The sequence below is a fragment of the Erithacus rubecula genome (assembly GCF_903797595.1).
Source record: "Erithacus rubecula genome assembly, chromosome: 2".
Lineage (NCBI taxonomy): Eukaryota > Metazoa > Chordata > Aves > Passeriformes > Muscicapidae > Erithacus > Erithacus rubecula.
Genome location: NC_136685.1, coordinates 98,163,233 through 98,185,393, shown reverse-complemented (window position 1 = coordinate 98,185,393; position 22,161 = coordinate 98,163,233).

The window sequence follows — 22,161 nt, the reverse complement described above, 5'->3', positions numbered from 1 at the left end:
CCAGCAACCCCTTCAACAGAAAAGGAAGGACAGTATTTTCTGGAGAATGGCTCCTGTTTTGATACCTTATAAAGGGGAAAAGCCTCCACAACTTTCAGCATCCAGGTATTCTAGCTGGTACTGGCTTTTTGAGCAAGGTAATCCTTGGCTTCTGCCTTCTTGAAAAATACTGCCGCAAATGACACACAGCAAACATATAGAGCCAAACATTCATTCAAACTGCTGTCTCTTGAACACTGATAGAAGTCCAGCTGCCTGGATCCTGTATGGCACTGCCACCTATTTTTTCAATCCTGACTAAGCAGTCCTCATTCTGCCAGAGAATGTGAATGGTGTGAAGATTGCACTTTCTTCCAAGCTTTTCTGTGTCTGCTTGGCCAAAGCATAAACAGACATATTTTAAAAGAGCAAATGGATGCAATGCATCATCTGCAGCTCGCAGAGGTTAACAGCCAAATTACTCTGTTTACTGCAACTTCTATGCCCACAGAAGTTTATTTTATTCTTAAAATAGCATCAATCACTGCAGAGTGGAGATAAAGGAAACTGAAGATTATATATATATACATACATTTTGTTATAATTCCTGGTGCTTGTACCTATTATGCACTTTAATCAATTGATTTGCATATTACAGTATTGCAGCTTCTGTAGACCAAAAAATATATCAATATAGGATGTTAAATAAGAATATTAAAAGGCTCCTTCAATGTATAATTTACTTCACGGCAAACAATCACTTCCTCTCAGATCATCACTATTGCAGATTTGGAACATTACCTGAAAGGTTTTTCCCTAATGTGTTTCCTAGTAATTAAAAAATTAATAAAGTATTATTTACATTATGATGATTTAATTCAAGTTAAGCAGCAGTGTGGGAATGTGCTATTTTCTTACTTGAATGGGTATTAAAACTTGAAGGGGGACATAGCAAGCTCTGCATTTGAATGGACTTATTTTAATTTGTTACTTATATCTCAGTAACCGCCTCAAATTCCCAGCCCAGGTCAAGAACTTACAGGCCAGAAACTGAGCAAAGCTATCATAAGGAAAATGTTCCTGGCATAAAACAGCTTGCAAAAAACCAATGATGGAAAACAGGAAGACAAAAGTATCATTATTCACATTTGAAAAGCAGGGATGGAAATGTAGATTGCTGGATGCCACAGTGGCTTAAGCCAGGGAGTCTGAACTATGGCAAGAAAATGGAACTGAACTCTATTAAATGTATCAGAAGATACGATCCATGCTTACAAGATGAATATTTCTGGTATTAAAGGTCTCATTAATCTAGTGGAAAAGGCATGACAAAACCTCATGGCCAGGAGCCAAAGCCAGGCAAGTTCAGAAACATGATGGGTGACTATTTCTAAAAAGGGAAAGTAGGCCATTAGAGTTCCTGGTACATAGAGACACAGTGACTTGTCCAGCTCCTGAGGGCACTGAAATGGAGCTAAATGTCTGCCTAAAAAGGCAGAGATTCTGTACACCAAGGTCACAGGCCACTTGCAAGAATCACTACTCATTTTTCATAGTCTGGTCATACTCAATGTCAAACTTTTCTGATTTTAACTGAATCAAGAGCAAACTCCCAAATTCCAACCTTTTATCTCAGCTATTTTATCTCAGAGATCACGTAACTACTGAGAACACATCACAAGCTAGACAACAGAAAGGTACCATCAACAGCTCCTGCTGCAAAACCACCAAGTGGAAGAGGAAGCAGGGAACAGTGGAGAATGCAGGGGTCTATTTGTCAAAAATACCATGTCAACAGAACCTGACATTTCTAATATTGACAGCAGCTGACAAAAACAATACATATGTACCCCACAATCCCTTCCTATCAGCTAAGGAGAAAGGATGTCCCTGTGCAATTTCCTGAATTTAAGCAGCAAAAAAGGAGATGGTCAACAATACCATCACATTTGAGAAGCCACCCAGCACAGATCTAGGAATCCATCACTGAGGTACAAACCAGGAATTAGCAGATGCAACACACATATGCCTGCCTTAGGGAAGGAATGGGAAGCACTCAACAGGTACCAAAACAAAGGTGTCTTGCTCAAGCAGTTTAATAAGCGAAACGATCTCTGAGTCTGGAGGAAATATCCTGGCTTTAAGAAATTAAAGAAATTCAATAGGGGAGCTGCCACAGCAGCAGAGTTTCCTCTCCAAATTCTACTGCCAGTTGAACTACCAACCTGTTGTGAGACCTTGAACAGTCCTTCACTTCTCCAGGACTCTTCAGCAGTCCCCGCACTCCTCGAGGAGCCTTGAGTGACTCTTGTTTTACGTATGTGCCATGCCCAGCATAGCAGAGTCCCTTGGCCCTTCCACGTACAAATGCTATTACTAGTACCATTCACACAGTCCTACTCCAGCAGTCATCATCTGGCTGGCTGTCACCACACTGGGCTGCACAAGTCCTGCTTTTGGAAACAAAAGTCATCGCAGTGCCATACCAGGAAGGATGGATTGCTCACATGCTGGGGACAGGTGCTGAACTCTTTTCTGTGCCAAACAGGGAACGTTGTGCCTCGTTCACTTTTCCACAATGCTGCTGAAATCACAGGCACTGCCTTGACAGAGCTTGGCCTCAAATCTCAGTCTCCTGTCCTGTATGCAGCTTTCTTTTGAAGTAGCTGTGTGGACAATAAGGGAAGGAAGAAAAAAACTTAATACTGTAATACACAAGAAATCAATGCTGGAGGTCAATTTGATATACAGGTGCAATTTTATTATGGGATAAGACAGACTCTATATATTGCCATTGCAATAATGTGACCTGCTCGAAGAAATTTTAAAAGGGCAAGTTTTGAAGTCTGGTGGTGCTTTTTAGGTGGTTTGGTTTGGGAGTTGTTAGTCTCTTTGGATTTTTTTTGTTCAGTTGTTTTGGGTTTTTTCCAGGTGCCTGTCTTATAACTGAACCTTATGAGCAGAGGAAAATCTCCCCAAAACAGTTGCATGATTGGTGCAGCCTATGAGAAAAAGAGAATATAGTCTCTTTCAAGACAAGGTATTGGAAAGAGCTAGTCTTAAAATATTGAGTTAACTTTCCACTCCAGTGCCTTGCAGCTCAGTTCTAAATAATGACCACTGAATGAGAACAGGCAGAGAAGAAACAAGTTTTAATTAGCTGTACAGTGAGTGTCTTTGTCCCACAGATAGATTTGATTATATCACTGATAACCTTCACAGTGTTTTTTATCACATTACAGTATGCCATTCTTCAGAGCTGAAGACATTTTCCACACACCCCTAACAGTCTTAGCAGCAGTGAAAAAATAATGCCAAAAGTCCCTTCCAGATGTTTTGTGAGATTCTTCTCTTTGACTGAGTTCCCTCAATTGGGATGAAGCCAGGACAGCTCAGTGGTGGTGCTGCAAGTAATGAGTGATACCAACACAAATCTCTGCCAATTCAGTGTTTACAGGTTTATTTTGTAAACCTGTTTATGCAACTGTATGTGGTACATTAAGTTCTTTACATTAATTCCTGAAACACCATCTGGTAGATATAGACCAGTGTATTCTGCATAAACTCAGACAAGAAATATAAGCACTGATACTACCTGACATGTTGTGACCTTCAGGCATCACTCACTATAATTTTACATACCCTAAGCTATCACAGAATTGGGCAAGCTACGGGAAAAAAAAACCCTCAAAAATAGAGCAAGTTGTTTTGGCCATGACTTCAGCCCTTCCACTGAATTGTTGTGCCCTTGTCAGAAGTACACTTTGTACTGAGCTTCAGACCTCTTGCTACTGGCTTGCATATGGCACCACATAGGAAGAAAATCAGAATCTGTTCTACAATAAAACTAGGAACAAAAAGAGTTCGGATCCAGCAGAAGACTTTTTTTATATGAAGGTAAATGGTCTTGCAAATAGGCATGGGCAACTTGGATCATTCATTTCCACTTATTGCACCAGCCAAGAACAAAGCCTTCCTGCTGTACTTAGGTAACTCTAATTTAGTAGGGCTCAGACAGCAGTCATTAACCGCAGGATTCCTTCTCCCCTTCCAAATTAGGGAAACAAGAAACTACTCCCCAAGCTGTAAGATACAGCAGATCAGATCCTCACATCCCACACACAGTTTATACTGCAGGCATAACTTCACTAGGGGATTAGCTCCCGTTCACAGCAGGACAGTTGATGGCAAAATTAAGCATTGCCACCTCATCTTTTCACTGCTGCTGGAATAGATGGCATCTTCACAGTGCTTGCAAGGAGGCCGGATACAGTCATGTGTTATCTGCTGTAAAATTGATAGGTGACAGCCTGCAAAACTGCTATGTCTGGTGATGAGCAGAGAATGAGCTCTAATGTAATAATTAGCAAAAAATAAATTGGTAATAATATAGACATATCCTAAGGCAGATCTGAGTCACATTTTGTTTATACTCATGGCTTCATCATTCCATTGGTGTTGTGACATCCCTGGGGGAAGAAGAAATTAATGGCCAGTAAAATCCCTGGGCAAGGCACAAATTTCCTGCACTGTCAGGTGTATATTCCTTTGTGGGACTCAGGGAAAATGATTTTCTGTTCTGATCCCTGTATGTCCAAATACAGACATACAAAGCACAAAATAAAAAAAAAAAAATTACACCTTAGACTTTTTACTTCCAAGCCTGTCCTGAGTTTTGGCTGCTGTTTATTGTCATGACAAGACATCATTGTATTTCCTCACACACCCATTTGAAAGGCTGGATATTGTTAGTTTACATATATTGGCAGGGAGATTGGACAGAAGTTTCTTCTCCTGGTCTCATCTCCTTGCTGAGGCACCCATTTCTCCATGCTTCTCACCCGAGATTCTTCAAATCCTTTTCTCTGGAATTCAGTGGATAATTAGCTCTCATAAAGAGGGGCCAGAGCTTCTAAACCAGAGGGGTTAGCACATGTTTGAGTCTTGTAAGAGGCAGCCAGGACAGCTATTCTGAGGACAAGGACAACATCCTGCTCCTGTCAGCCAGAATTGTTATTTCTCAGAGAATGAAAGGACACAGCACCTCTAATGGATTCCTGGTAGGTACACACACTCCTGACTGAACTCTGCTATTGTAGATAGTACAGAGTAATCCAGCCTCAACAGCAACAGGAGGTGCACTTGGGTGTACAATTTTGCCTCCTGTCTTCCTCATCACGGGTTGCATCCTGCCTCTCCCTCCCCAGCAGCAGCCAGCCCTCTCCCCAGCACAGTCCAGCAGTGCCTCATGACCTCCCACACAATGCCAGCAATGAGGCACTGCCACAGGCACAACGGATGCTGGGCAGAATCCCTTGGGCAGCTTCTCCCTCAGCAGCAACTAATTCTGCCCCAAAAACACACACCTGCTGTCAATAGCAACAGCGCTTTGGCTCTGAGTTGAAGGAGAAGTTCAGCTGCTGGAATGTACAATTGTAGCCCAAACAGCTGTTCTACATCTCCTCCAGGGAAGAAGCTGGCAGGCTGGATGGATCAGAGCAGAAGGCTGGAGCTGGCCCTCAGGCCACCAGTTGGACCACAGGGAACATTTGCAGCTCACATCTCCAATGGTGCCCAGGCAGTGCAAGGCTACCTCTTCAGCCAAGGACTTGTAACCATCCATGTATATACTCACATCTGTAACATATATACAGCATCTAGTCAGACTTTATAAATTAAGCTTTTATTACACAGTTCTGTTAATGGAGCTATTCTGAATCATGATTTTTTTTTTTTTTTTTTTTTTTTTTTTTAGGCCGAGGTTTTAAAGTTATGCCTTTTCACACAGTGAAGAAAGGAATTATTTTTCCCTCTCTCCCTTCTTCCTGGCACTGCTTTTCCATTAACTCTTCTGCACAGCTGTGTCCGTCTGTTTGCATTAACTATTCTCTAAATCTTTCTCTCTTCCTGAAAAATCAAAAAAGTCTTCTGGAGAAAACCAGATTTGAACTGAAGTCAATAAAAAAAACACCAGTTCTGGGGTCATGCAGCTCATTAAGCATCAGTTTGAAGCTGTCTGCCTAAAACTTATTTTAACTCCATGGAGCAGATCTACTGGTCACCAAGACCAAACATTCATTTTCATCCTAGTGCTATTTATTACTATTTTTTAAAAATTGCAATTACTGTGAAGAAAAAGCAAATCATACATCAAAGATCACAATTACAGCAAATAATTAACCGCTTGGTATTTGATACACCTCTCTGCAATGATTTGTCTCACATAAAGCCCTTTGGCACACTGGCAAGGCAGATAAATCAAATAGCAAAACGGTTTGGTCATTGCAAGGTTGGGGAAAAGGATTCAGCTGAGTTGTAAATTCCAGCTTCAAATTGAGGAACATTTTCTCTCAGCCTTGTAACATCACATAGACTATTTTAATAATCTGAAACACCCTAAAAGGCATGATTTTGCAACATCATTTGTTGAGTGGATCTTCAGGAACTAACAAAAACAAGATATCTTCAGGGAGTCTGATTTTGCCAGTAAAAGTTATCACATGCTTTAGCCATTTTCATACAAGTCATTTATTCAAATCCTGAAAAAGCTTTTCATTCCAATACCATAATTATTACTATTACAAGAAATGTTTTGCTGAAAAAATAGGCAGAACTACCAACTGCAGTATTACACCTTGTGCTGAAGTATGAGCCCTCACTTACAGGTAAAGTTACTGTGAATTTTCAGACTTCTAGCAAGGTGATACCCTGAAACTCATCTTAGCTTTAACACACTTCCATTATGACAAAATAGTTCCAAAATATTCTTTTGTTAGAGACTGAACATTTTAAAACTGCTCCTTAACTATATAAAGAAATTTTCATATCTCTTCCTCTCCTTTTTGCCCCTGTTCTAGTGGTTTTGCTATTGCTTGTATTGCTGAAGGAGCCTTTGTAAGCAGCATTTTGACCACACATTTGGCTCTTTGCTTGATCTCTCTCACATCAGAACACACTGCTTTGGCCTTCAAAAACAATTTGTCATAAATTAAAATGGCTTAAAAACATATATGGCTGCAAAGCATTAGATTAATACTGGAGTACAGGAATTCAGAATGTTATTGTCTAATGAGTTGGCAGATGGTTCATGATCATGATAAATTTCCTACTCTAGCTGACACATTTTCAAATGTTAATGTCCTCCAGAGGAATAAACTGTGTTGTAATGACTGGAATAATGGCTTCAAAGGTGAGCATTTGCCTTATTATTGTTTCAAACCCTGGCACTCAAGGTACATAGGTGTTAGGCTATGCACTCTACAAAAGGGAATAATTAGCATTGTATAATGAAAAAAGACAAGGTTTACAGAAGAGGTAGTGAAGATCTCAGTCATGGAGAGAGCAACCTCCTTCATCCCTGTGAAACAATAGCTAATCAAGTACTGCACATAACATAGCAGACAAGCACTTGCAGGCATCCCAAGAGCCACAATGTTCTGGATAATTGCAGCAAGCCTGGTTTAGACAGAACTAAAACTCCTGTATGCTGCTTCCTCTCTCCCACCCTTTCCCCTCCTCACTCACTGCGAGCTGGTTTGCTCAGGGGAAGGAATACAGTCAGACTGCACAAAAGAAACAAGTAAGCTTTACATTCAGTCTCATGGCAGCCAATAACCAGTGCAAGAAGGGCATGCATTGTGAAACAATGACAGTTTAAATAATTATCATTTTTGGACTGTAATAATATATTTGGATTTTTTGTCTTGTGCTTACAGGCCAGGGCTGTAACTCTGCACTTTCCCCTAATGGTCTCACATTCTCTGTTCAGAAACAGGACACACACAAATATGGAAGTCTAAGCCAGCCTAAACACTCGCATAACACTGACAACATCACTCCTCCTGCAGAACCAGCAACATTCCCCAGACCTTTTTTTTGTGGGTATACAGTTCCCTCCAGGTATTTTCCTAACACCCAAAAGTTCCCATGCACAGCCATGAAGCAGCATTCTCCTCTAACAAGAGGGAAGTTGTTCTCCTTGTCAATCCAAATGGAACTAACCCAGTTTGCATCTAGTGGTGATCCCATGGCCACAAATATATCCTTCTGTCCTCTTTACAGTGTCCTATGTTTCCAATGTCATAATAATTTATGCCTTCCAAAGTAGGAAAGAGTCATCTATTGAACAGCAGTCATGGCCTCATTTGGTCAACAATTGTGTAATCCTACTTTTGCTCCCATAACATTTCTTTAAAAGTGTCCTCTGTTAAGAGTCACTCTGCAATCAACATTGTTGACCATGTATTATTAATTAAGTAATTTTAAAAATTAGAAACACAAATCACATTGTTTTCAACCAAAATAATGATCTACCAATTATTCTGCCAACAGAAATGACTTGTAGCTTTTGGCAGGTCTTTTCCCTTTGGCCATTGTTTTCTTAGTTATTAACAAGGTTACAGTTGGTCCTTTTGATTAAAAAGCTGTTTGACCAGAATCACTACTATGGGAAAACAAAACCTGAAATTCAATATGCTTCTAAAATTCTTTTGAAATTTGATCTCAGTACCAAGGAGGGAGGAAGGTGAAGGACCACAAGGGACATAACTTGTTAAAAAAAAAAAACAAGTATTTTGTATTCACTAGTCTTCCTGTAAGGCACACACCATATAACCTAGGATCTGATTGCAACAGCTTCAAACTTCTAAAAATTACAAATTAGGTTAACAGAGTTTACAAACTGGGATAAGGCTACATAGTGAGGTGTATCTCCATGACTCATTCAAGCCACATTATCCACACAGACCTAGAAGATGCTTTCAGTTCCTCTAAAGGTAAATAAAGTTCAGGACAACAGAATGCATGGCCTTACTGAACCAGAAAAGAATTTATAAACATATACAAAGATCTATCATTAAAAAATTAGTATTTTTAATATGGCAAATACAACAACATAATTTAAGAACTAAATTTCAACACGACACTTGATTCTGCTAAACATGCCTACAAAGTCTGTCCTTTTCCATTAGCATTTAACACTAAGGGTGCTATGCTAGTAGTTTCATCTTAAAAAGATTACTTGATTACTTAGAAAGTAAAGCATGAGCAACAGGATGGTGCTGTACTCACACAGGTAATATTTAGTGTCTAGGCCTCAGCAAAATTAAACTTCTGTGCATATGAGAGCCTACAGAAGTAAGGACAGGCTTCACCTTCTGTGTAGTAATAATAATAATAATAATAATAATAATAATAATAATAATGAGGGGTCGCAGAAGAAGACCTGTACTTTGCCTGCCCCTTTCAAAAGGGATTATTAATGCTGTGATGAGCAACATGGAGAGGGACAGATATGTGCAGTAGCAGAAATACACAAAAGCATAAAGAGCATTTCCAAGTTTCTCTATGAACTGGCTTGTTCCAGGTATCTCAGATTTGATGTTTAAGCAAGTGTGTTAGGCACTTCAAGCTTGGAAGATTTTAAGGTTTGTGTATAATTGACGAAATATTTCAGAAAATGGTGCACAGGGCTATCAGCTTTGCATATCAGGAAAGAATCCAGCCTACACTTCTCCATGGTTTTGCTTTCTTGCTCAGAGAGAGCAAGTGGAAATAAAATGTCCAAACACATGAAAACATAATTTTCAAGAAATAAGAGAATAAATCTTAAACAAGATAAACTCAAGGGGATTGGGTGTTGTTTTTCACTTTTGAATTTCTCCATTATTTACACTCAGTGATTTACCCAAACTAAACATCTGGCACTGAAGCAGAATATAGCTGTGTCAACTACAACTATTTGCTGTAGTTAGAGCCCTAGCAAACTGCACATTCCTGTATCCTAATTACTTCAAGCAGCTTTCTCAATCTTTGCAGTATCCCACTAATAGTCCTGGTAAAGGTACTGTTAGACATCTGAGAATCTTTCCCATCCTCAGACATGCAGCTAGAATAAATGCCATCTCTTCTGCTCTGACATGGTTCAAAGGCCTGGGAGTAAACTAAAAAAATTCCTTACAAAACACTCTTCCAGAGCCAGTTCATGCTATTCCTGGCTGGGAGAGGGAGAGGGAGAGGAGAGAGTCCTTCAAAATTAACCCTTCAGAGGAAGACACTAGACAGCCAATGCTGAACATTACCATTCCGGCTGCAGAGACAGCATGGCTAAAATTAAGTTACAGTGTAATGTTCCTCCACCTTAGAAGAGAAAGATCATGCATTTCAAGACTTCTCACTGTTAGTAAGATTTATGCAATTCTGCACCGGTGACACTCACAGAATGTGCATTATGCTCAGCAATAGGCTGGCAATCCAGCTATTACTCCATCACGTATTATAACATATAAATAGTCACTCCTGCAAGGCCTATGACAAATGACATTTCATTTACTATGAAGACTGCTCGATCATTTTCCCAGGTTATATGTCAGCCAGGCCATAACAGTCCTTTCAACAGTCTATCATGAATAGAAAGTTACTAAAATGTCCCAAATGTTTCAGGGAATAAATGCTTCTCAATTTGTTAATGATAAAAATTCTATGTCAATTAGACGTAATGGGAAAAAAGCCTCTCATTAAAGTCCCAGGCCACACAAATTTAGAATGGTATTTTCCACTGCTTGTTTTGTCATTTCCCCACCAGTCTCTCTCATATTTATTTAATTTTTTACTGTTTCAAGTGACTAGCTGAGTGGTCCAGTACATTTCCACTATCTGCTTTCATGGCAAACAGTCTTTCCAGGTATTTCAGTCCCTTGACGATTTCATGGGATCAACAAATCAAACTGTGAGGTTTTACAAACATGAAAATGTCAACAGAAGAACATAGGATATAACACCTCAGGTGCTTTCTTTCCAAACAAAATTCTTTTCCACCCTGTCTGTTTGAGCTTAGTTACAACAATGATACCCCATTTGAATCATACACATTACAGGTATACATGGACACCAGTCTGTGCTGCCCAAAGAGAAGGGATTATAAAACAGCTTTGTGTTTTGCTCACTATGACTTCTGCTGTCCTGAATAATCGCACTTCTCACTGCTCTAGTGGAAGGAGAGGTGGGGACTATTCCTATGTATAAAGCTAAGCCTTCCTTAACAGCTCTGCTAGATGAACGCTCGAGACTGACCCAGACTTCCCCGTGAAACTTAATACAGCTTAGATCATGGCCTGCAATTGGATCCCACAAGTGTGCAAGGTTCTGAAAGCAGCAGATCCAGGTGAAATTCAGCTCCTGAGGGCATTAACTGCACCCCAGCTTCACAGAAACCTAGGGAGGAAGACAGCATTCACACAAGTCTTACAATTATTTCTCCAGCGCGCATGATCTGAGGATCACAGAGTGAAAGTCCCAGAGCACTCCTGGTGTGGGGACACACTTGTAATAAACAGGCTGATCCCCCTTTTGCTTATTCAGAAGCAGAACCTGCCTGGAGCAAGAGCAGAGTGTGGCTCTTGATGCTGACATGCTAGCCCATCAATCTCCACTCAATCTTATCCTGAAGAAGTTTTCAGGAACACCCCAACCCTTCACAGCTTAACTGTCCCTCCTGAACGATACCCACATGCACATCAGATCATGGCTGATAGACAACACTGTCAGAATGCACTTGTAGATCCTCCCACAGAATGCAGGCTGGTCCTCTATGCCATTTCATTATATATTCAGATATCAGAGCCTGCTCCTTGCTCTGGGCCTTGCTCAGCTGAAAAGGAATTCAGTCAGGATTAAGCTGCATCAGCTGCAAAGTCAGAGACCTGCCAGTTCTCTGTCGCTGTCTGTTGGCTTCTCAAGGAATCATGCTGGCAACACTTATAACTTCAACAATAAGCTATTTGCATCTTGAAAGCAAGAAGCAAAAAAAAATTAATATTCCCTAGCTACAACCTCTGGGGTCAACTGAGGACATATTTCTCTTACAAGCACTTTAATTTTGAAGATACAAATGAATTTGACAAAATGTAAAAAACACATTTCTAGGGTACAGCAACCAAGAAATGCAGGTGATAATGAGTCAACATCATGTTGCTCTTCCCCAAGGAAAGCAAACTCCATGAGTAAAAGCACAGTTTTGCAACTGTAAATACACCTACACCTAAGATTTATACTGCCTACATTACTCTGTGAGCTGCAAGTTATATCTCATAGCATTTGGAAGAAATATCTGAAAGCAGCCTGCTATGTACAGATGGCCCATAAAAATTAGTCTTGTGTATTGTGCTGATTTACTTAAAACAGGCTGTACTATTTTGGATTGGCTCAGAAGGTTCTGCATCAAACATCAGCACAATGATCTAAACTAGGTATTGAATGATTTATGTCCTTTTACCTTAAAACATACTATATCAGGCTTCACCCATTAATTTTGCTCTGTTTAGGAGTTTAGGTTTGTGTGTGTCTGTGTTACTACTGTATTTCAGCTACATACCCTACAGTAAATAATCTTAATGATCAAATGACAGGCTTCATAACTCTGAGCAGAGTTCATCTGATCTATTAAAGTGACACCAGACATTTACTCAAGGAGTAAACAGAGCTGACATTATAGGATGATCTCTGAGGGGAACACTCCAAGGTAAATACTGAGGAGAAAGAGGGGTTATGCATACCATTCTTTTGTGTTTCTTGCCTAATTTTTTATTTTCTTATATTTAATGTTCTTATTAGTATGTTTTGTGATCTTCAGGCAATAATCTGCGAAAGAGAGCCTTTTAAAATAGTTTTAACTGTCAGTTTTAAACAGAAAAAGAGCAACTGGTTGAACCTGGAGAAGAATCTGGACAAGCATGTGGAGAAGCCCAATGATTCTTTGTCTGAAATCATAGTCTCACTGAAACTGTGGCTACTTGCTCTGCAGTGGTATCCTGCCTTTACAAGGGAGTCATTGAGGAGCTCTGGCAGAACCTCCTCATATCTAGTGAATACTTAAAAATAGGATTGTTGCCTTTCATCCCCTCAAAAATCAGCCAGATTTTCTTGTTAGGGTCCTGTGTTTGTATTTGTTAATAAGAAAAAAGGGAAAGAAAAGGAAAGAGGGGAACAATATATATTAAAAGTGATAAATCTTCCAGTCTAAACACAAGTCCAGAATTTTCTCTTATGACATAGACAAAAAATGACATGTGGATTGGAATCCACAGGGGCAATCCTGCCCCCTCTGTGAGTGACAGTAAGAAGCTCTGTAGCTCATTTTGAGCAGCCAATTAAATTAAAAGTTTAGATAAATACTCTGTTATTTGCATAAAAAATAAGCATTAAAACCTCTTCAAGTCTGGGACAACTTATTTTATTTCAAGACCCTACTCTGGTAACCATGTTTCCCTGCCCTCAAGAGCCTAAAAGCAACACTCAGAAGCAAAATTATTTTCTATACTCACTGACCAAAGCCAACAGAAAAGGAAATGGATTATTGTTGATTTTGAAATCATAAGCAAGAGCACAACAGAGTAAGATGCCTTTCAAGAGGGAAAACAAAATATCAGGGCCAATAGGGCCACAAGGAACTTCTTTACAGCTTTCAGTTTTACAGAGATGATTGTCTGGTGACAGCAGGGAGAAGATACACCCTCAGACAAAGAAACAACACCCAGAGGCAGCACAAAAGGCCAGGTCTGGCATGAAGCAGGAGAGGCAAGAGCACCACCCAGAAGGCAACTCTAGGTGGCCTAGCAGCATGCAAGCATTACCTTCTCTCACCTTTGTTCTGACACACTTGGACAGCCTTGAACAAAGCTGAGGCATTGCCAGACAGCTCTCACTCTGTCAAACAGAAAATGTTTCACACTTGTACAGAGGGAAGGGGAGAAGCCCTTGAAAGCGCTTTATCTTTCCCCCTAAAATTTGACTAAAATGCTGCTGAAAACCATAACTTTGCTTTTCAAGATTGTTCCAACTGCAACATGGCCCCACACATGAAGGTCCACATCTGCAGCTGGCATAACTCAAAATAATGCTCCTTCAGGCAGCAGTAATGTGAATAATACCTATGGCTTCAAACTTAAAGGCCTCACTGCCAGAAACATTAAAGACAACTAGAAAATTCTATTTCACTATAACCAGCAAGTTAACCTGATTCTGTAATGAAAAATGTCTGTTTTCTTGACTCATCCATCATCAAGACATAATAAACTTATAATCAAAATTACATCAATTCAAATGATTCTGCCAATCTTTCCTTAATGGATTTAATTTAATAAAATTTTAAAAATTTTCCATGCCTGTCTACAGTAGACAACAATAGCAACAATGGATTCATAGGGACTGTGGGAAAAAAACCCAAGTTATTCCCCCATGGCAAAGTGCTCTGTGTGCCACCTGCTGCTGGGGAACCATGGAGGGGCTTATCCTCACAGGGCAGAACTGAGCTCACCTTCCCTTCCAGGGAAATGCAGTGAAAAGGGCTGACATATTCCTTTCCCAGTTCTATTTGCTCTTCCACTGGCTGGAATACAAGCCCAGGAGGTTTGTTTGCTGCTGTTTGAGGAACGTCTCAGGAATTAAAGAGGGTTAAGTCTCTGTACCTGTAAACAACATTGTAAACTCAAGAGATGGCAAACTACAGTTCCCTTTTGCCAATTAGCATCATTAAAATAAAAAAAAAGAAAAAAAAAAAAAAGAAAAATTTAATCTTGAATATCCTCCTTTCTTCCAATTGCTCATGATGATGGGCACAATCCAGTGTTGACTGACATTTTGGGCCTCCTGCTGAGCTTGAAAAGACCAATTACTTCTTTCACTAGAAAATAGTAACCCATTATTATTAGAAGCCCTCACTAGCAGAAAAGTAAATTAAGTTCTGCATTCAGGGCAGAGAATTACCTCCAGATCCATAAGATAGAAGGACTTTGAAACTTATGATGGCAAAACCTAAGCCAATGTCACTGGGAAATTTGCTTCAGACTTGAGATCAGAGCATTAATATGGTATTTTCATCACCTACAGAGAAGTTTCTACCAGATGTGTTCCCTCCATCATGAAGCAAACCTATGAATAACAAAGATTGTAATGGATCAAAACCACAAAAAAATCACTTCAGCTGGAGGAAAACTGGGTTTTCCATTTAAACTAAAGCAGTACTTAGACATAGGAATAAATGGCTTGCAAGTTCCACATGGGCACATTTTGGTTTGAAATAAGAAAGCCATCACCAAACCAACAGCTTAAATACAGGAATACAGCAATGGAACAACATTTTGGGGGCCAATAAACCTAATTAGTTAGGGATATTGACAGGATTTTTTAACACAACTAGGCAACTCTAAGTACAGAAACCATGCTTGCCTAATGGAGAACTTCACCTCTTAAAATCCATCTTAATTGTTACACTGATGCCCTTTATGGTGTTACTTGGAAGCGTTATAAGAAGCAGAACAAGTTAAGACACTGTTTAAGAAGAAAAGGAAAGAGGAGAAAGGGTAAAAATTGTTTTTTTTCTCAAGGATATGCATAAGAGTATTTTCACTTAAAAAGAAATAAGAAAAACAACAACAACAACAAAAAAAAAAAAAAAAAAAAAAAAAAAAAAAAAAAAAAAAAAAAGAGGGCTAAAGGTTTGGCAACTAGATTAATTCTTTACAGGGTTTCTTCTGGAAGCTGAGTATTTTGTATTCACTCTCCAAGACTCAAACAAGGAACTCATCTTGGGATTCAGTCAGAATTATCTTACACCAATGGGTTGATTCAGCAGTTTCTTGGACCCATGATGTGCTTATTTGCTAATTTAGGCACATGCATGAAAGTAATTACTGACCAGATGCTAAGGAGAGAATAAACCCCACAAAAATTAGACCTTGCCTCAAAAAACTTCCCGAGATACAATCATAAAAAAAACCAAATAAATAAAAGGTATTTGGGGCTGCCATCCTGTGCTGGTGAAATTCAAAATCATTCCATTAAGAGAAAAAAATATATTTTTGCTGGCTGAGGCTGCAGCCCTTGATCATCTTTCCTCACACAGTGGGAAGGACACAACTCTTATCTGGATAGGGCACTGCACAGACATGCTCACATCCAGTGTGACACATCCAGCCAGCAGTAACCACAGAAGGCAAGGCAACACCTGCTTAGCCCTTGTGGTAAAATCATTCCCAAAGAAATGCAAAGCCTTTAGAGCCCACAGAGCACCAGCTGGGGTCCTGTTCTCCAGTCTACAGTGGAGAAATTATGCCCTTTTCCACTCAGTATTTGCCACATATCAGGATCCTGAGAATAGAAGATCTAATCTGCTTCTTGCTTACATCACTTTAAATCAGGAGCAAAGCTATCCACATCAGCAGCATTCCATGAGTATAAAACAGGTGCAAGTGAGAGTAGAAACAGGTCTACAAACTCAGCTGAATTTAGAAGTCAGTGTTTTACTTTCCAATTTTGCAGAGATTACATTACATGTGTACATAAACACACATACACACACACACACATACCATTTTTAAAACTTCTCCAGGAAATCAGACACAAACTAAGCAGAACATATGGAAATTTAACTGGTTGCTCATGAAAAGCTGCTAAAATCTGCCAAAGTCAAAAGACATGGTGCAGTCTGCTTGCTACACCAGCTTGTTAAAAAGAGATAAGGTAAAAAAAGCATCATTTTTAACTAGACTACTTGATAGGTGGAGCAACAGTTTCACTTGTCTCAGAAATGCAGTATGTTTGCATTTTTAAAGACTTTGAGAGCTTGCTTTTTGGGATTTTTTTTTTGTTTGGTTTGGTTTTGGTTTTGTTTTGGGAGGGGTTTTTGGTTGGTTGGGTTTTTTTTTATTTGGGTTTTTTTTGGGGGGGAGGGGGGTGCTTGGTTTTGGTTCTGTTGGTTTTTTTGGGCAGTGGGGGAGTGTCTATATGGGGCCTTTTTTTCCCCCACAGAACCTCGGGAGCAGATTTCTGAGATTACACCTGTTCTTGTCTTTGATGCTCCTTTGCTGCCACCACGTGGAAAAGAAACAGCAAAAAACCAAAAAAGTGCCCAGAGCCAAAGGCCTCGTCTCAGCCTCCCTTCCTGCTTTCCCAGCTCTGCCCTCAGCCACTGCCTCCCCTGTGCTAACCATAGGGTCACCCCCAGCAATGCCACTCCATTCATAGGAGAAATTTTAACTAATTAAAAAAAATAAAAATAAACTAATGTAAAATATTCTCCCTGTTTTATTTCATCTTGTTTTTGTAGCAATTACTGTCTTTTAGGTATATCACACAGATGTGCTCAAGGAGCACAGAGTTGTGAGGAGCCCTGAAGAATTTCTGGCAGCATTTCTTTTATTCACTTTAATTTCAGAGGCAGAAGTAGAGTCACACAGTTGAATTATGTTGAAGGTGAAATAGGAAAGGCAGCTGAAAGCCTTAAAAAGAGATGAAATGGCCTTTAAGCACTAACATAATTAAACTTGAGAATTTACTCATCTTGTCTGTTGTTCTGTAATCAAACTGAAAAAAAAAATTAGAAGTCACACGAGTAAGCTAAACTACTAAAATAAAGAAGTACAAGATACACTAAATAGAGAAAAAATGGCAAACTTCTAAGCTCATGGTTGACTGGTTCATTTTTCAGGTGTTTTTTCCAAACCTAAGCTCTGTGCTCTCCAGTTATGTCAAAGAAATATTCAGATATTTTAGCAACATGGGGGTCCCAAATGTGTTAATACTCACTGCCAGCAGTCACTGCAGGTAATGCCAGCTGAGAATCAGCTTTCAGATTTTACGTTGGTTTTATTCCCTGCTGTTGGTGGGATGCCTGAGTAGAGCAAATCATTAGTAATCTTTGCCAGCTGAGGTACTGACTACTGAGGCTCCTGAGGCCAGCCAGCTACCCAGTGCAGGCTTTATCTTAAATTACTTAGAGCCTCAAATTCTCTTTGGACCAGATGAACTTACCATTATGGACTAACTGAAGGCTTGGCTCAATTATATCTTGCCTTTTTGCCATGGAAATCTAAGTGCCACAACATCAGATAGTTCTGCAAGTCAGAAGTCACTGTAGCTATTATCAGAATCCAGCCTTTTGCATTCTGAAAACTTGTGCAAGAAAATCTATGGACAAATTCTGGCCCTTAATTTTTCTGATAGTACAACTTCACCCATGTGGCAAAAGACAAACAAAACAAGAAGGTTTTTTGTTTTTTTTTTAAAGTTTATTTTCTTCTTATTAAATTGTATAAGTGGGTATAAAGTGTATAAGGTGCATAAGTCTGGGCAGTTTGTCCACTTTAGGGGAAAAAGTACAGCTGCATCTAGAAACACTAACCTCTGCCCAGAAATCATTTACCTACCAAAAGTCTTTTGTGTAATTCTATATATAAGGGATGAGGTAGAATTCTTAGTCTTTAATGATAAGTATCTTCCAAAAAAATAGGATACTTCATTCTACACACCACAAGAACACCTATCAAAAAGAATATGTGAAATGGACCAGACTTCATTTTACCAGCTCAAGCAAGGAGCAGCACTCACAGCTCTAAAAAATAAATGTACCTCCTTTTACAAAACAAACAAGCAAACAAACTCAGTATTACAAGTGTAGGACTTCTTTATGCTTTGAGGTGAGTCAAAATAAAAATTTAAGGTTTTTAATACATTCAATATAAATAAACAGTGAAAAGAGGCACCCTTACACTGGAATTACCACTTAGGGAGATACCACATGTGAGTTAATTCCATTTTAGCTTAACTGGTACAAAACTAAAACTAAAGTGTGATCATAATGTTAATGAATCAGATACATATAAGAGCATCCGTGGTCTACATTAAGTATTTAAAAATCTGAAATTAATATAAGGATACATTAAAAAAACACTATTAAAAATTGCAAAGTTGTACTAGATCTGTAATTCTTCAAATATAGTATGTTACAGAGCCCTGTCATCATCTGAGATAAAGTCAGCTTTAATTTTCAAGCCCATATTCCTCCTTAAGTAATTTGTGGTCTCAGAACTGTGCTGGGAGCTTCTCATGCATCACAGAACATGAGCAGAGCAAGGGTGAGTACCCACCAAGCAGTTTGTGAGGTTTCCCCAGAGTCCTTATCTGAATAATTATTCACTGAGATAACTTATCTTTTTAATCTCTTAACAATGCATCTCAAATTTTTACCTCAGTGAAGGAGAGTTACAACCTTTAGAAAAACATAGTTGGAAAGTTTAAGCTGACATTCCAATGTATCCTATACTTTACACATGATGTTCTTCAACAACTGTAAGAATTACTCAGCCTTTCTGGTTTTTGGGGAATTCACTCAGGGCAAAGACCAAACATGAAAAAGTTTAATCCAAGCGGTTAAAAGTTGGCAAAATTACAAACATCTGGGAACATACTACCATAAGAAGTTGAGGTACTATGTGGAAATATGAATAGTAAGCCCTGTATATAATAAAAGGTAAACAAAGCTCAACAAATACTGTCAAAGCAGGGAGGAAGTAGACTTTAACAGACAAATAAATTTAACTGGAAGCAAGCATATTAGTGCTGCTTTTGTTACATAAAGACATTCATACCAACATTAAGCCAACTTCTCTCAACAAAGTTCTTTTGTACTGGATTTTTGCTACTGTGACCTCAATGAAATCAAGAGATAAAGCGACTTACAGAGAATTAAGCTTCTGATGTTAAACAGAGTCTCCAACAATAGCATTTGAGTAATATGCAGTTTGTATTCTGTTAAACACTGAACTTCCTGAACCAAGAGATCTGTAACACACAGGTGGATGTGCAATGTGTACATCCACAGACAGCACCCCATGTGATTACCTGCCTTAAGGAATCACTCTCTCCATGGAAACCTGACAGGAGAAAACGTGTTTTGTCTTGTGTGTGAACTGGGGAGTAGGTCTGTCAGCCGAAGGCAACAAATTAAAAGGATTGTTTGTGCCATCCAACTTGTCAGTATTTTTTACTAGGCATTTCTCCTTCTCACCTTTCAATAATGGGAACTTTGTTACTTTTAACACTGAGTCATTTGTTCCCATGGGGGCAAAAAACCATTCAGGTGACAATGAAAAAAAGCTTTCTGAAAAACAAATGCTACACCATATTAATGGAAATACCCATATTATATGAGAGAATATCACAGACTATTTTTTCACTTGCAGACCTCAGCAGCTGCTCATTTACTTTAAAAGACTCTGCTGGAAAACAATAACTAAGAATTTACCCCTATAATTAGAACTTTGATAAAGTACATTTGCAACCCCATTTGAGTTTACTTCTTTTCTGTCTGTTCTGGATCATTGTTACACAAGATATATCACCATAAATTGGAGGTGATCCTTCACTTGAAAATTAGTTTGTGGTGCATGTACTCTTGGTATATGCTCTCTAGATACCTTTGATGCCAAGACTATTTTGATGTAAAGCTGGAACAATATAGAGCTGAATTAAATCAATTTTCTATCACTTAGACTTTAAATTTGTCCATGGAACATGCCCACACTAGACTCAGAAGAAGCCTCTTGGCAATACTGAATTTTCATACTGAATTGCTTCCATCAATTTGCTGGGGCTGCCAAATTGAAATGATGAATGTTAAGGCAATCCTACACTGAAAAGTAAAAGATATCCTCTTAAATGTTCCATTTATAAAGCTTTTTATTCACTGTCAAATTTAGTATCCCCTTTGAAATATATCACTTTACAAATTGATACTTTGCCAGTACAAGATTTCCATGCCATATTCACTCAGTTTAGTAGTGAAACAAGCTTTTGCTCTTTCCCCTTTGGTATAGCTGATGAAAACAGTGCAGTTCAAGGTCTGCTTCTTAGATCACCAGCACTAAATATTCCATAGATATGTAATCTTCTGCTACAGGGAAGGTTAAAAGTCAGCAAAAAGATAAACTGTTGCTTTTATCAATAAAATATCACAAGTGTATCCCACTGGAAAGCAGAAATCAAAGAAAAAAAATCCCCTAACTAGCACTAGTGCTAAGAGTGCTCTGCAAAAAAAAAACCATTCATGTTGACTTTCTAAAACTTTGTGTAAGGAATAATACTCAAAACAAATTAGGAAAAGAAAATTACACTGTCCCACTGCAGAACCTAAATGGATATTTTAACAAATGTGTATCATGTATGATTCTAAAATGACAAATAGTATTTGCTTTCTGTAACTGATGTAGCTTAACATCTTTTTTTTTTTTACATCACTGGCAAGTGAATGTCTAAGAAGCATAAATAACAACAAACTAATAACGCCCTGTTTTGACATCTTTACATCTCAGTTTGTGAGAAACTAATGACCTGTGCACATTTGGGATGCAACCACTTTCGATTATTTTGGCACTTCTAAGTTGGATACCCTATCCCAGAGGTGCCACTTCCACCAATGCTTCCAGTGAGAGTGGAGTTAGATGTTCATGGCTCCCAAAAGCCTTCTGTGGCTGAGAGTTGATACAAGTGTTGATCTATGTAACCCCCTAGAGCTGCAGAAACAGCTCACCATCACTTCCTGGGTCATGTATGTCATTGACTATGAAAACTAGGATTTCCCTTTGCATTTGTAAAAATGGTCCCAGCCCTGCAATTAAAAATCAAGTATCAGTCTACCCTCTAAAACCCAAGAAAATTCTTAATCCTGACAGAATTTTGTTTGCTTAACTTTTATTATTCCAGATAAATATGTTTGAGATTTTCAATAGAATTGCAACACTGACAGTTTTTGACTAAGCTCTATGCTAGCACTGATTTTCAAGGCCAGGAAAGAATAGGATGACTTAATAAAAAACAATCCCTTAGGAATGCAGTTCTCCAGTAATAAAAATACTGAAGGAGTAGAAACAAGCCTATTGATATGTTGACTTCCCAAGCCATCTAGCTAGCATTTTTAAGGCTGGAAATTTAAGCCCTAAGAAAGTTCCCCCTTTTTTTACAGCCACAGTAAACTCTGTTAGAGAAATGTTTTCTAGGAGTAGATCTCTGGAAACTTCACACACCTGGAGAATACCTAGTTTCTCATGTCAGATAGTCATTTTGTTACAGTAGAAATCACCTTATATGGCTAGGACAGTTAAGACCAAATTGCTGTTTTTATGTAGTTATTTGCCACTAACATGAGTGATTTAATATCCTGAGCTGCATTTTCATTTCTCTTCTCAAATACATTTTTGTGAACTTGGAAAATTCTCCATGCAACCTCATACCAAATTCTAGTCCCAGCTGCTAATTTCACATACTCTCACCAACCTCAGCACTTCCTTGGTGCAAAGAGTGGAAAGCAAGATAAGTTCCAAGAACTCATTAAATCAAAACAAAATCTTTAAC